The sequence below is a fragment of the Euprymna scolopes genome, chromosome 6 (assembly GCF_053919585.1).
Source record: "Euprymna scolopes isolate OS-2025 chromosome 6, ASM5391958v1, whole genome shotgun sequence".
Lineage (NCBI taxonomy): Eukaryota > Metazoa > Mollusca > Cephalopoda > Sepiida > Sepiolidae > Euprymna > Euprymna scolopes.
Genome location: NC_136487.1, coordinates 63,275,551 through 63,288,664, shown reverse-complemented (window position 1 = coordinate 63,288,664; position 13,114 = coordinate 63,275,551). Strand labels below are relative to the sequence as shown.

At 34.7% G+C, this 13,114-nt stretch overlaps 1 protein-coding gene across 24 annotated transcripts in view; it reads left to right on the top strand.

Moving 5' to 3' along the window:
• The window catches only part of LOC145277659 (uncharacterized), a 589,250-nt gene that overhangs the window by 539,127 nt on the left and 37,009 nt on the right, over positions 1-13,114 (top strand). The window contains exon 7 of one of the 24 annotated variants that reach the window (XM_080129304.1): positions 7,589-7,653. The exons of the other annotated variants lie outside the window; for them this stretch is intronic. The gene's annotated coding sequence lies outside the window, so the exon portion shown is untranslated. The remainder of the gene's footprint in view (positions 1-7,588; positions 7,654-13,114) is intronic. 24 annotated transcript variants of the gene reach the window in all.

Sequence of the window (13,114 nt, the reverse complement as noted above, 5' to 3'; positions counted from 1 at the left end):
AAGTGTCTGTATAAATTTGGCAAACGTTTATATACAAGTGTCTGTATAAATTTGGCAAACGTTTATATACAAGTGTCTGTATGATCACAAGGTATCATTTTTCAATAGTGGGGGGAAAATTCTCTCCTTCTTGGGTTTTATTGTTGAAAAACCTTCGACTTCAATTGTTCTGATTAGCTTTAATTTTAAAATAACTTGAATGACCTTTGACTTTCTATCATTTTCCCTCTCTCATTATGTGTATTGATTCTTCTTGCGCACTTATTCTATATGTGGTCTTTCTCTTGCTTCCAACCCCCTTTCTCCCTCCTTTATTGTATTGAGTCAGTGGTAATAAAGACGAAGAAAAAGATTAAGTTAGTCCATAATAACTAAGAAAATATCAACACAAGTAGTAATATTATTTAATTAATTAGATGTCTATGGAAAGGGATATCTGGAGAATAAGTAAAGCACTTATTTTGGAGTTTCATTTTTTTTTTATATTTAACTGACTCCAGAACCAAAAGTTCTGGATATGACCTTAAACAATATCCGATGGTGAGGCACCAGCTTGCGGGCTTTGGGGAGTGTGGAGCCATCCTTTAACTGCCATTGCTCCCAGGTCCACTCTGACCCAGAGTGGTAGTACCTGTTAGGGTCCCAACTATAGGTTAAATAGAAACGGACTTAAAAAAAACAAATATACTCTATTAAAAAAATTTTCTTCAAAATCACTGGATTCGGCATTAAATAACCTGAAAAGGGTTGATATGCCATAAAACAAACTTTTAATTCAAATAATTTAACCCAAATTCAATGGGTAAACCAACGGGTCAAATTATTTCTTTTGTGTGTGTGAAAATGTTTTTGCGTGTTCTTTTTATTCTTTATATATACCGACCATTTCAAGGTAAAAGCTCGATAATTAACATAACAGAGCATATATAAATAAATACTACATCCTAATAATCAAGATTGTATTCATCTTACCAATCATTTTTATTTTAAACTAAAAACATTCATGCAATATGGAGCCGTTTAGTTCATAGAAGAATTGATATTTGTATATTAATACTGGATATTTCCTCCATGGGCTCATAAAAAAGAAAAAAGATTTGTGTGTAAGCTGTTATTCTTATTTTTTCGTTTTAATTTTCTTATCACTTTGGTTTTCCTGGGGATTGGGCATTCTACCGTATGCCAAACATTCTCCCATTTTTTTAAAGATTCTAACCGTCCCTTTAAGTGCTATTGTTTGTATTTCTTTTGCACTTGGTTCACCGGGTATATTCGCCAGAGAGTTTTTAAAATTCTTTTTCACTACCCCGGTTGCTCCTATAAAGACTGGTATGATTGATACCTTCTTAAGATTCCAGTTTCTTTTCATGTCATACATAAGTCCTTGGTATTTTGTTATTTCCCTCCTCTCTGCTCTGTTATGGCCAGCATCATTAAGGACGCTTACTTCTACTAGGGTTGCCACATTCTTCTTCTTGTCCCATATCACTATGTCAGGCTTAATAGCTCCATTTTCTAGGTATGTAGCTGTTGGAATTTCATAGTTATAGTGGATGATGTATGACTTATTTCCAACTGTTCTTTCTGGTACATGTTCCCAGGATTTGCTACTATATGGGATATTTAGATTTTTACAGATTTTCAAGAGGAGAGATTTACATACTCCATTGTGTCGCATTGTATAAAAGCCGTCCCTCAACAGGAATTTACAACTGGATGTCAGGTGACTCACACTCACTTTCTACTTCTGTGTAGCAGAACCAGCACTTGTTTTTATTATTTTAATTGTGTGTGTGTGTGTGTGTGTGTGTGTTATGCTTAAAATGGGATTTTCCCCTGCTGATACATTTCAAAATATCCATTTTTTTGTAAGTAGGTGCTCTCGCGATATTTTAAAAAGATCTCGTTCAATTTTGACTGCAAGTGCATTCTTTTCCTAATGCAGAAGATTTTGGTTTCAGATTTTTCTTGATATTTCCTTTAAAACCGTGCAAAATAACTTAACCCCAATACATTTTTGATCAAATTGCTTCAAATTAACAAATGTTTCTCATTATCTAAATATTTGTTCTAATCAAACTTTATTATCCTCCTTTGAACAAACTCTTTATAGCATGAAACATTTTAAACGATATATTTGACTTGACAGCAATGATTAAAAAGTCTTAATGGGTGCAATGATAAACTAGGTTAAAGTAAGGTCATTATAACAACTTAATTTGTCATTTCTTTCTCTCTGTATACCTTTCTCACTTTTTTTGTTTTATTTTACTTCAGTCGAAGTTCTCAGAAATCAAGGGGCCCACCACCTGGGGCTAACACTTGAACTCTGTATGAGATACATAGATATTCGAATGTTCCATTAAAGTTCTTTATCTATCAAACACTGAGTTAGTAAAGAAATCGAGAACAATTTTCCTCTCCCCAATTAACCATTTTTATACGTTGTAGTATATCTTTCATGTTGGTCTCATGGTCTTACTGGATTCCAGGACAAGAATTTATCTAGTCTGGTGGAGTATCCAGCTTCGTGCTATTACTTGAGGTAATATCCCTTGGAGAAGGTGCACCATTCCTCGGAAAAGCTGTGGAGTAGCTGTAGTGAGATCTTATTTGGGCTGCGAATACTATGCGATTTTGAATATTTGGTCAGGGTTTATTTCTATGGAAAAGTATCCTCATGCCAGATTGTTCTGACAAACCCCTGTACAGAGAGACCTTAGACACACGAGGATAGTGTCTAGTAGGAATTCAAGTTCTCCCCGTAGGCATTCGTGTGTGTAAAGTAAGTCGTAGAGAACCCCAATAGAGTGCTTGATTATTAAAAAATAACGTAATATTTATGTGTTATACAAGATCAAGAGAACAGCGGTACCATTATTTTCAAATCCAAACAAAATAGACCTACAGTTGGTCTCCTTAACTGAACTATCTTCAACCTGTTTCTATTTGCCTCCCCGGAAAATTGTGACTTTGTTTGGATTTGAAACCAATGGTATCAATGTTGTTCTGATCTTCTGTAATATACAATTAATAATTATTAATCTTTATTAAAAATATTATCATTGTATGTATGATGATGATGATGATATTTTTAATGAAGATTAATGAATAATTGTTAAACCTTCAGATATGTTTTGAACTTACATTCTCTTCAATGTAGGAAATAATTACTACTATTCGGAGAGGGGGGGGGGTGAACCCAGTTACAAACTCACCTTTGACTTTGTAGGCTGGTATTCAACCTCAACCTCTAGGCTATCAGAAATTAGCACAAGAAGTGAGGATAAATTAAGTATCTATAAATGCTAAATTCGCAGGCATAAACGGTAAACAGACAGAAAGTATTCAGTGGCTGATATTAGAATATTGCATTGTGCTAACGTTGACTGCTATATATAATCTCAACAATCAATGCCAATATAAACCTTTTGGCTTTCCAAAATTTTTAACATAGATGGAAAACAATTATGCCCATTTTCTCACTTCCAGTTATTTTGATGTATAAGGTTGTGTGTGTGTGTATATATATATATATATATATATATATATATATATATACTCGGGTTTTTTTATATTCAAAAGTAATGGACTAATGAATTCAACGAGGTTGTTAGATAGTGCTCAATAAAAAGAGCTGATAATACTTGTTTATTGTTATATAAACATGCTCACATCCCGCTGCTACAAATAGCCACTTGTTTCAATCAAACAACAGATATCATCAGGCAGCGACTTGACTATTATTCATTGAACTTTTGAATAGTCAAGTCGCTGCCTGATGATATCTGTTGTTTGATTGAAACAAGTGGCTATTTGTAGCAGCGGGATGTGAGCATGTTTATATAACAATAAACAAATATATATATATATATATATAAAATTATTCATGGACATATTTTTAATCTGACTCGTCAGTCTGGTAAAGCACAAAGTTTGAAGTGTGGTTGAGCTATTAAATCTTCGAAGGAAATTATATCTCATTTAGATGGGGCAATTTATTTACTTTTTTTATGATATTGATTACTGAAACAAATTCTTTTTAAGTAACAAATATGTTATGTAAAACGAATTTAGTTTCAGCTATCAGTATCATAAAAGAATATGTAAATAGTGCCATCCAAATGGGTGTGATAAGCTATCTAGATATATTAGGGTAAGTCGATTTTTTTTTTTTTTAATATCAAAAAGAATAATGTAGCGAAAGTTGTGTATATACATATTAAATACTGATACAAGAAATTAGACCTGAATCTTCAACAGTTTTTTTGAGCATTTGGCAGGAAAGATTGTAAATAAAAATTCTCGATTTTTGCCAGATTTAGCTTAAATCAAACAATTTCAGTATTTATACAAGGAAATCTTATTTTATTTTGGTAATATAAGGAAATTATAACAAAACTTCAATTTAAAAATTGAACCCCCCCCCTCTCACCCCACCCCCTTACCATTATCGTCTTTGAAATGCTATTATTCAAACGGTAATAGTTTAAATATATTGACGGTTTTCCTGTTATAATAATAATAAAATACAACAAAAATGGGTAAAAAGATTAATTGTTTAATAATTTTTAATATATGGAGTCAAATTGTTCCATATATGAGCCTTTTGAAGTCTTGTCGGCACATAACTTTTGCTAATATGTGCTGATGCCTTGCTTCAAAGGCATACACTGATTGAGAAGCCTCTCTTACCAACGTTGAGAAAGTGAAGGGAAATCCGGCAAGTCAAGCTTTTCACAAGTTAATAATGAATTTTGTAATGGTTTGTTAGAAATGTCGGGTTTGTATTACTGTACACATAGATTTGAAAAAGTTGTCAAAAAACAAATATATAACAAATGTTATCAAAGGCAAGATAAGTTTCTTTTCTACCAAACTGGATATATTTTTAGTGTTTTTATTCAATGTAACATATTTATTCAGCTCGAAAAACATGCAGTGTTTACCGATGTATTGGAAAATTCAAAATGGCGGCCGACTCTCTCTTAAACACGGTAAGTTCGAGAAAAGGTGTTATAAATAATAAACTAGACAAAATACTATTTAAAAAACACCGAATATATATCAAGTTATGTCACGGTAACATATATTGAGCGAATTTCTAACAGTATTTTGTCTAGTTTTTTATTTATAACACTTTTTCCCGAACTTACCGTGTTTAAGAGAGAGTTGGCCGCCATTTTGAATTTTCCAATACATCGGTAAACACTGCATGTTTTTCGAGCTGAATAAACGTGTTACATTGAATAAAAACACCAAAAATATATCCAGTTTGGTAGAAAAGTAACTTATCTTGCCTTTGATAACATTTATTTGTTATATATTTGTTTTTCGACAACTTTTTCGAATCTGTGTACAGTAATACAAACCCGAAATGTCTACTGTAAGTGGCAGCTCACAAACTGCATTTACTGACAAATCAATTAAATTTGTCAAGTGTAAAGCTTTAAAGTTGACCCCTGGAATTTTTTTCAGTCTTTTCTTGGCTGACTTTCCTCTTCTGAAAAAATATTAAAAAAAATAATTCGAGTTTAATTTACTGTACTGCCTTAATATATTTGAAATTTGATAGAATCTTTAAAATGCTTCAATAAATTGGCACAAGTAATTCAACCAGTTTTTGTATGAATAAATAATTAACTTACCTAATGGTCAAAATTCTTCTCTTCAGGTTCATCACACTTCACCATTGAAAATAAAAAATTCAGGGAGTAATGCAAAGACATTATATTGGATGCTTTTAAATGTAAAACTCTGAATTATTTTCTCTCAATCATTTTATAAATATTGATAGTCGAACTTGTTACTTTTTTTAATGTCAAACCAGCAAATGGCATAAACATTAACAATTAAATTTATCAAACTATATAGTTTAACTGAAAGATTCTGTGCGCATGCCCAATGAGTCCATAGACACATGAGCCTAATAGCCAAAGTTAACAATCTTGTCTGGTTTAATGGTCCAATTTTCCATGATACAAATCTAGGGTTCACCTTACCTCTAGAAATACAAACTGTATATTCATAGAGAAGTCTTTGGTTACAAGTAAGTCTATCCATATCTTCCATTTCAAAATGAAACTTTAGAGGATTCCCAACAGTTTAAAAAGATATTTGAGGGAAATTGACAATTATTTGCACATAATTTACCCAGTGAACCACTGAATGTAATGGGGATTTTTGTGGTTCCATCTACATGTTTAAATAGTTTTGAATGGAATTTCATTTTGATGTAAGGAGCAACCAATAGTGTGAAGATTCCTTTTGTTATTTTTTTATTTTATTTTATTTTTTTCAAAGTATAACATGTTCACCTTCACAGCCAATATTCGCATTTGTATTGTCAACAAGGACAGCTTTAATAGTGCTCACACTTTTAAATTTGTGTAAAACATCAGCCATTTGCTCAGCAAGAACAGTATCAGTTGGACCAATGTCAGGAAGAACCCTGTGTTAAATATTCACTCTCCTTTGTGATTGTTGAGTGGCATTCAGGTCCTTTGGCTTTTTTCAGATTTTTATATTTTTTATATTTTCCTCCACTTATTCCTTGTAAAGTTTTGTGTCTTTGTCTGTCCTCCACATTAATTATACAAAGAAGATTCTCCACATTTTCGTTTTGTTTTTCATAGATATTTCTTTTTATTTTAACCTTTTCTTCATCAATTTTTGCATTTATCCATATAGATATTTTTTTTATAAGAGCCAGGTACGTCCAAGGATGGAGTAATGTTGCCACATCTGGGCAGGAGCTGCTAGAAAGGACTTCTCCTGCCTTGATAGAGTTCATAGTAGACTTCATAGCCTTATAGATGTTCTTTTCTCTTCCCTGCAACCTCTCATAGAAGAGATGTTGCAAGTTTGTCTCTGCTTTATCATTATTTTCATGGCATTTTGCTTCATATACGGCTAAGTTTCAATCTATGGTCCCCCTCGCCAAACTTTAAACACTCGTCTAGCTGAAGACGCTATCAATAATTCCCCCCCACTCTTTATCTATACCTAAACCTGAACGTAGATTCCATAAACAAAGCTTCTTTCTTAGAACTGCACGCCTGTGGAATTGTCTTCCGTTTTCCTGCTTTCCAGCTGACTACAATATGGTTGTCTTCAAGTCCAACGTAAACAAGTTCTTGATGACCCGTTCCACTTAAGTTAACAAATTTACCGAATTTCCATTACTAACGATTACTATATTGTCCAATTGACTAGTGTACACTCTTTAACCCTTATCCTTCAGTGATCTCTGGGCCTTGATAAGTGGTTATGCCTATGTATAAAAAAACAAACAAGAAAAAACATTCGCCCTCAAATCCAAGAGCAAAGCATTGGCAAGGCTGGCTCAAAGATTAGATGGTATACCCTCCCTGACTAATTCAAGAGAATACCTTGCAATTTTTGTTAAGTTATGAGGCCATTTGGGAAGACTATCTGACTGTTTCTAATCTTCATCAGTTGAAATAGAGGATACGAATGGAAAAAAATATCATCCTGAACATATGATGTTGAAGCTATTGGTGATGATATCTTCATACTCTTTTGTTGGCTTAATCTCTCCCCTTCTTTTCAACATTTTTTATGGCAGTTCTATCAGGTGGTCCAAGCTGGAATGTACCCTTGCGTCCTATTTTAACTCTTATCTTTTAAATAGTAAGTATTTGAAAAAGTTTTATCGTTCAATCTTTAATTTGACATCCCCATAATTTTTTATTTATATTCATTCTTTTTTAAAAGACAAGAAATAAACTTTTTAAATCAACATTCCCCCCACTATCCAATAATCACGAGGTTGTTTGCTCTGCAACTGAGAAGGCTAACATGCTTGCCAGTCGGTTTGCCTCCAACTCCACACTGGACCCTGCCCAGCAACCCCCTCCCTGACTTTCCTTTGCGGACAGACGCCACACTAGATGATCTGAAAATCACCCCGTCTTGGGTGCATGCTATCATAAGAAATCTTGACACTGCAAAAGCATGTGGACCTGATCTCATCCTGGCTGTGCTGTTAAAAAAGTGCTCTGCCGAAGTAGCTCCAATTCTCTCCAAACTTTACAATAAATGCCTTAATGAATCTTGCTTTCCTGCCTGCTGGAAAACTGCTTCTGTAGTACTAGTTTTCAAGAATTCTGGCTAAAGAACTGACCCAGTAAATTATCACCCCATTAACCTCCTCCCACTTTTCGCCAAAATATTTGAGACCATAATTAACCAAGTTCTAGTCCATCACCTTACAAATGCTAAACTTCTGACCGACCAAGAATATGGATTTAGGCCAGCTCGTTCCACAGCAGACATCCTAACTGTAATCTCAGAACATATATACCATTCACTGGACAAAGCGGAGGAGGGTAGAGCAGTAGCTCTGGATATATCTAAGGCTTTTGACAGGGTATGGCACAAGGGTCTTCTCAGGAAAATCAGATCATATGGTATCACTGGAAGAATACATAACATAATTAAATCCTTCTTAGATAAGAGAAAAATCCAGGTTGTCCTCGACGATCGTACATCTAAACAATATATAAATGCAGGAGTGCCTCAAGGTCTATCCTTGAACCTCTGTTATTCCTAATATTCATGAATGACCTCCTCGACAAAATTGCCTCTGAGATGGGTATATTTGCTGACGACACCACGCTCTATAACAGACACGACAGGAAAACAAATGAACACATATCTAAGGAAATGGCAGAAACACTAGAGGATGACCTCTGATCTGTAGTGGAATGGGGACATAAATGGATGGTCACATTCAATGCTGCCAAGACTAAACTGGTTTCCTTCAATAATTACAAGAAACCTTCAATGGCCAATGATTCTTTATCTGAAAGTATATCTTTTAAACTCCTTGGCCTAATGCTCACAGGAAACATGAGTTGGAACAATTACATTGAGAGTATCGTCAGGACCGCTGCGAAGAAGGTAGATTCTCTCTACCGTGCTAGAAAGATACTAACGCTCGAAAGTATCCTATACCTCTATAAGGCCACCATTTGCCCATGTATGGAGTATTGTTGTCATATTTGGGCTGGTGCATCTGCCACTAGTTTCTCGCTCCTAGACAAGGTTCAAAAGAGAGTCGCCAATCTGATAGGTCCTGAACTGTCATCTAAACTTCAGCCTCTGTCCCATTGATGAAATGTAGCATCCCTCTGCCTGTTCTACAAGTACTTTAACGGTGAATGCTCTGACGAACTGCAAGCACTTGTGCCCCCTCGACGTAAATACCCCCAACAAACCGGACAAGCAGCTAAATCCCACCCCTTCACAGTAGAGATCCCTAGATGTAAGAGAGCCTTCTACTCCAGTAGTTTCTTCCCCAGAACAGCTAGACTTTAAAATTCCCTTCCGGGTCCCTGCTTCCCCAACTGTACTGAGATGCAGAAGTTCAAGTGCAACGTGAACCGACATCTTGCTGCCCAACTCCCTACATAGTACCCCTGATGCCTATGTCCCTGATAGTAGCCCCCCTACAACAAAGTGGTAATGTGCCTTGTTTGGGGAGAAAATGTAATAAAAAAAAAAAGAAGAGATGCATTGTTTAGGAGAAAGTGACTCATCAGGTACTCGTTGAGCTTAATCTAATAGTCACAGACTCTATCCTGTCAAGTTTCAATGTTTGACGCCCCCACGCCATAAACCTAACTTTTTCCTAACTTTATTATTTCTGAAAATCACCTCCAACCATTTCGCTGAAATGTTAAATTTTAAACCAATGAATTCAATTTTCCTTGCAAGTGATCCTGTTATCACAAACATTTGTTCAATAAGTGTTGATCTTTTTAGACAAGATTCTCAAATGCTTTATGGTCACTTTGGCAGCTTTCTTGTCGATGTTATATCCTTTTGTCATGAACCCAAATTCCTCTTAACATGCACAAATATTTCACAGGAAAGCAGCAAATTATTTTCATAGAAAATTTGTTGTATTTAAGTTATAACTTCATGATGGCTGCCATCAAACCATTATTTTAACCAAATTGTAGTTTTTTTAGGTTTTTAGTGGAGAGGTTATGTGGTTGGTTGGTTAGGAAAAAAACTAAGGATGAAGAATATAACTTTTTTAGGTTTTTAGTGGAGAGGTTATGTGGTTGGTTGGTTAGGAAAAAAACTAAGGATGAAGAATATAACTTGCCAGAGTTGTATCTGCCCTCTCCTCTCATTTGACTGAAATAGAATATTGAGCAAGAAAAGCAGTCACCATCTTCCATAAATAAGACCACATCCCCACAACTGAATAGGTATCTACTTTATGCAAGAGAACACTGGAATTCTTTTGTTAAACGAATGCTGTATCCTGGAGTTCCATTCTAGCTGGCCATTCATATTGAAACGATGCATTACCTTGACAGTTCAAAATAGACTTCGTAGCATAGTGGTGGATGCTCTTTTCTCTTCTTTACAGCCTCTTTCTCACAGAAGAGACATTGCGAGCCTGTCTCTGCTTTATCGTTATTTTCATGGCAAGTGCTCATCTGAGCTCCAATTTATAGTTCTCCTTTGCCAAACTTTCATGAAAAACACTTGTCTAGCTGAAACCATTATCAATAATTTCCGTTGCTCTTTATCAGTGCCTAAACCAAAACATAGATTCAATGAACAAAGCTTCTTTTTTAGAACTACACGCCTGTGGAACTCTTTTCCGTTTTCCTGCTTTCCAACTGACTACAATATGGTTGTCTTCAAGTCTAACATGAACAAACTTTTGATGAGCCATCCCCTTAACTAATCCAAATCATCAAATTTCCACTACTAAAGATGACTACGACATGTTCCCTTTGACAACTGTACACTCATTAACCCTTTTCCTCGAGTGGCTTCCAGGCCTTGATAAGTGGTAAAACCTTTGTAGTAAAAAAATATTTTTTTTTTTTTTAAAAAGCATAACATTCTGTTGAAAGGCGATCAAAACAGGAATTGCTCTTGAAACATACTTTTGGCACTAACGTACATTTATGCATATTAATCTGCACAGATGTATCATTACTAACGTACATTTATGCATATTAATCTGCACAGATGTATCATTACTAACGTACAGTTAAGTCTTTGTTTCATTTTGCTTCAGTTGAAATTCTCAGAAATCAAGGGGCCCCTTTCCTGGGGCTAACACTTGATCTCTGTTTGAGATGCATAGGTATTCAAATATTCTATAAAAGTTCTCCTTCACTCTTCAAACCCTGAGTCAGTAAAGAAATTGAGAACATAATTTTCTTCACTGCAATTGACCATTTAAATATGTTACAGTATACCTATCTAGTGGTCTCTTAGTATTACAGGATTTCAGGACCAGAATTCATCTATTCTTGTGGAGTATTCAGTTTTGTGTTGTTACTTGAGGCTACATCACTTGGAGAAGGTGCACCATTCCTCGTAGAAGCCAATATGTGTTAGCAACATCAATGAGATCTTGATTGGCAAATACTATGCTATTTCGAATATTTAGTCAGTTTATTTGTAGAGAAATGTACCCACAGACTCCTGTATAGAGACACCTTGATACTGCATGTACATTAAAACAAAATAGGTCCCTCATGTAACTGCTAGTTTTATAACAGTTTAGTTTGTAGCAACTGGCTCTGCTACATCAATATCTACTAATTCAAGAACTTTCATTCTTTCAGTGAGACTACACCAACAAAGTCTCCTGTTCTGCACACATCTCCTTATACTGTGCAGATTTAATACTCTTCCGAGGTCACCAGATCTATCAATATAAAGTCCTTAATAATGCAAAATTGGATTTTTTGTAAAACTTTGCGCAAAATGTTTTTTGATCTTGGTATAGGACTGTGTTTTCAATTGCATCTCCAAATAAAGAGACAGTGACAGACACCATTTTTATAGTAAAGATTTGAATCCTTTCATCATTGAATCGTTTCCAATAGGTTTTATAGTGTTTCAGCTTGAAATATCCTCAAAAGGGTTGATACATCCTAAAACAAACAAAATTAGAGCACATATACAATTGTGACATCTTTTACATTTGTTTATAAGTTGTTTATTTATTTATTTATTTATTTTTTTATGCAAGAAAACTGATGCTACTGGATTGCCAATTCAGTTGCATTCCTTTTAAATTTGATCCGTCTGATATAGCCGGATTCCCTTGCATTGATTACATCAATATTCAAGGGTGTCGTGAACACTTCTTTTACAAAGTCTTACACAACATAAGCCAGGTGTGGCTCTAGCAGAATATACACTTGTAATTTGAGCAACATTGATCCTTGAATCGACATTTGATCCCGTGAGACTGTTTCAGACAAGATTTGTAAGTGTATAGCTTGTCATTTCTTCTGGGCTTTACATATGTTTAATTTGATAGGCTCTTTTCGTTCATTTATATGATGTGTAGGGCGGAGAGGTGTAAAACAATTGTTTACGTATACTTGATTTTCTCTTGGTCATTGATTTGGTTTCTATTGATATATCCAACCGAGTATATCTATGTAATTTATGTATTTTTAAAGTTATCTTGTTGGATTTTCACAGTTGGACCCAAATAGCCTTTAAGTTGACAAATAAAACTTTCTTACTAGCTAATTCTTATTTATTATTGTTTTACCATGCTATCGACAATATAATCACATGTAATGTTATTACTTTTGATATGGACCAAACGGTATTTTAAAATGGACCAAACGTTATTTTAAAAAGGGTCGGACGATTTTCTTTTTTTTTTTTTTTTACACAGGCATCACCACATCAAGGCCAAGAGACCACTAGAGGATAAGGGTTAAAGAGTGTACAGTAGAAATTGGACAATATAGTAATCATTAGTAATGAAAATTCGGTAAATTTGCTAACTTATATGGAACGGCTCATCAAGAACTTATTTACGTTAGCCTTGAAGACAACCATATTGTAGTCAGCTGGAAAGCAGGAAAACGGAAGACAATTCCACAGCCGTGCAGTTCTAAGAAAGGAGCTTTGTTCATGGAATCTACGTTTAGGTTTAGGCACAGATAAAGAGTGGGGGGAATTATTGATAGTGTTTTCAACTAGATGAGTGTTTCTTGTGAAAGTTTGGCGAGGGGGGATCATAGACTGAAGCTCAGTTGAACACTTTCCATGAAAATAACGATACATCAGAGACAAACTTGCAACA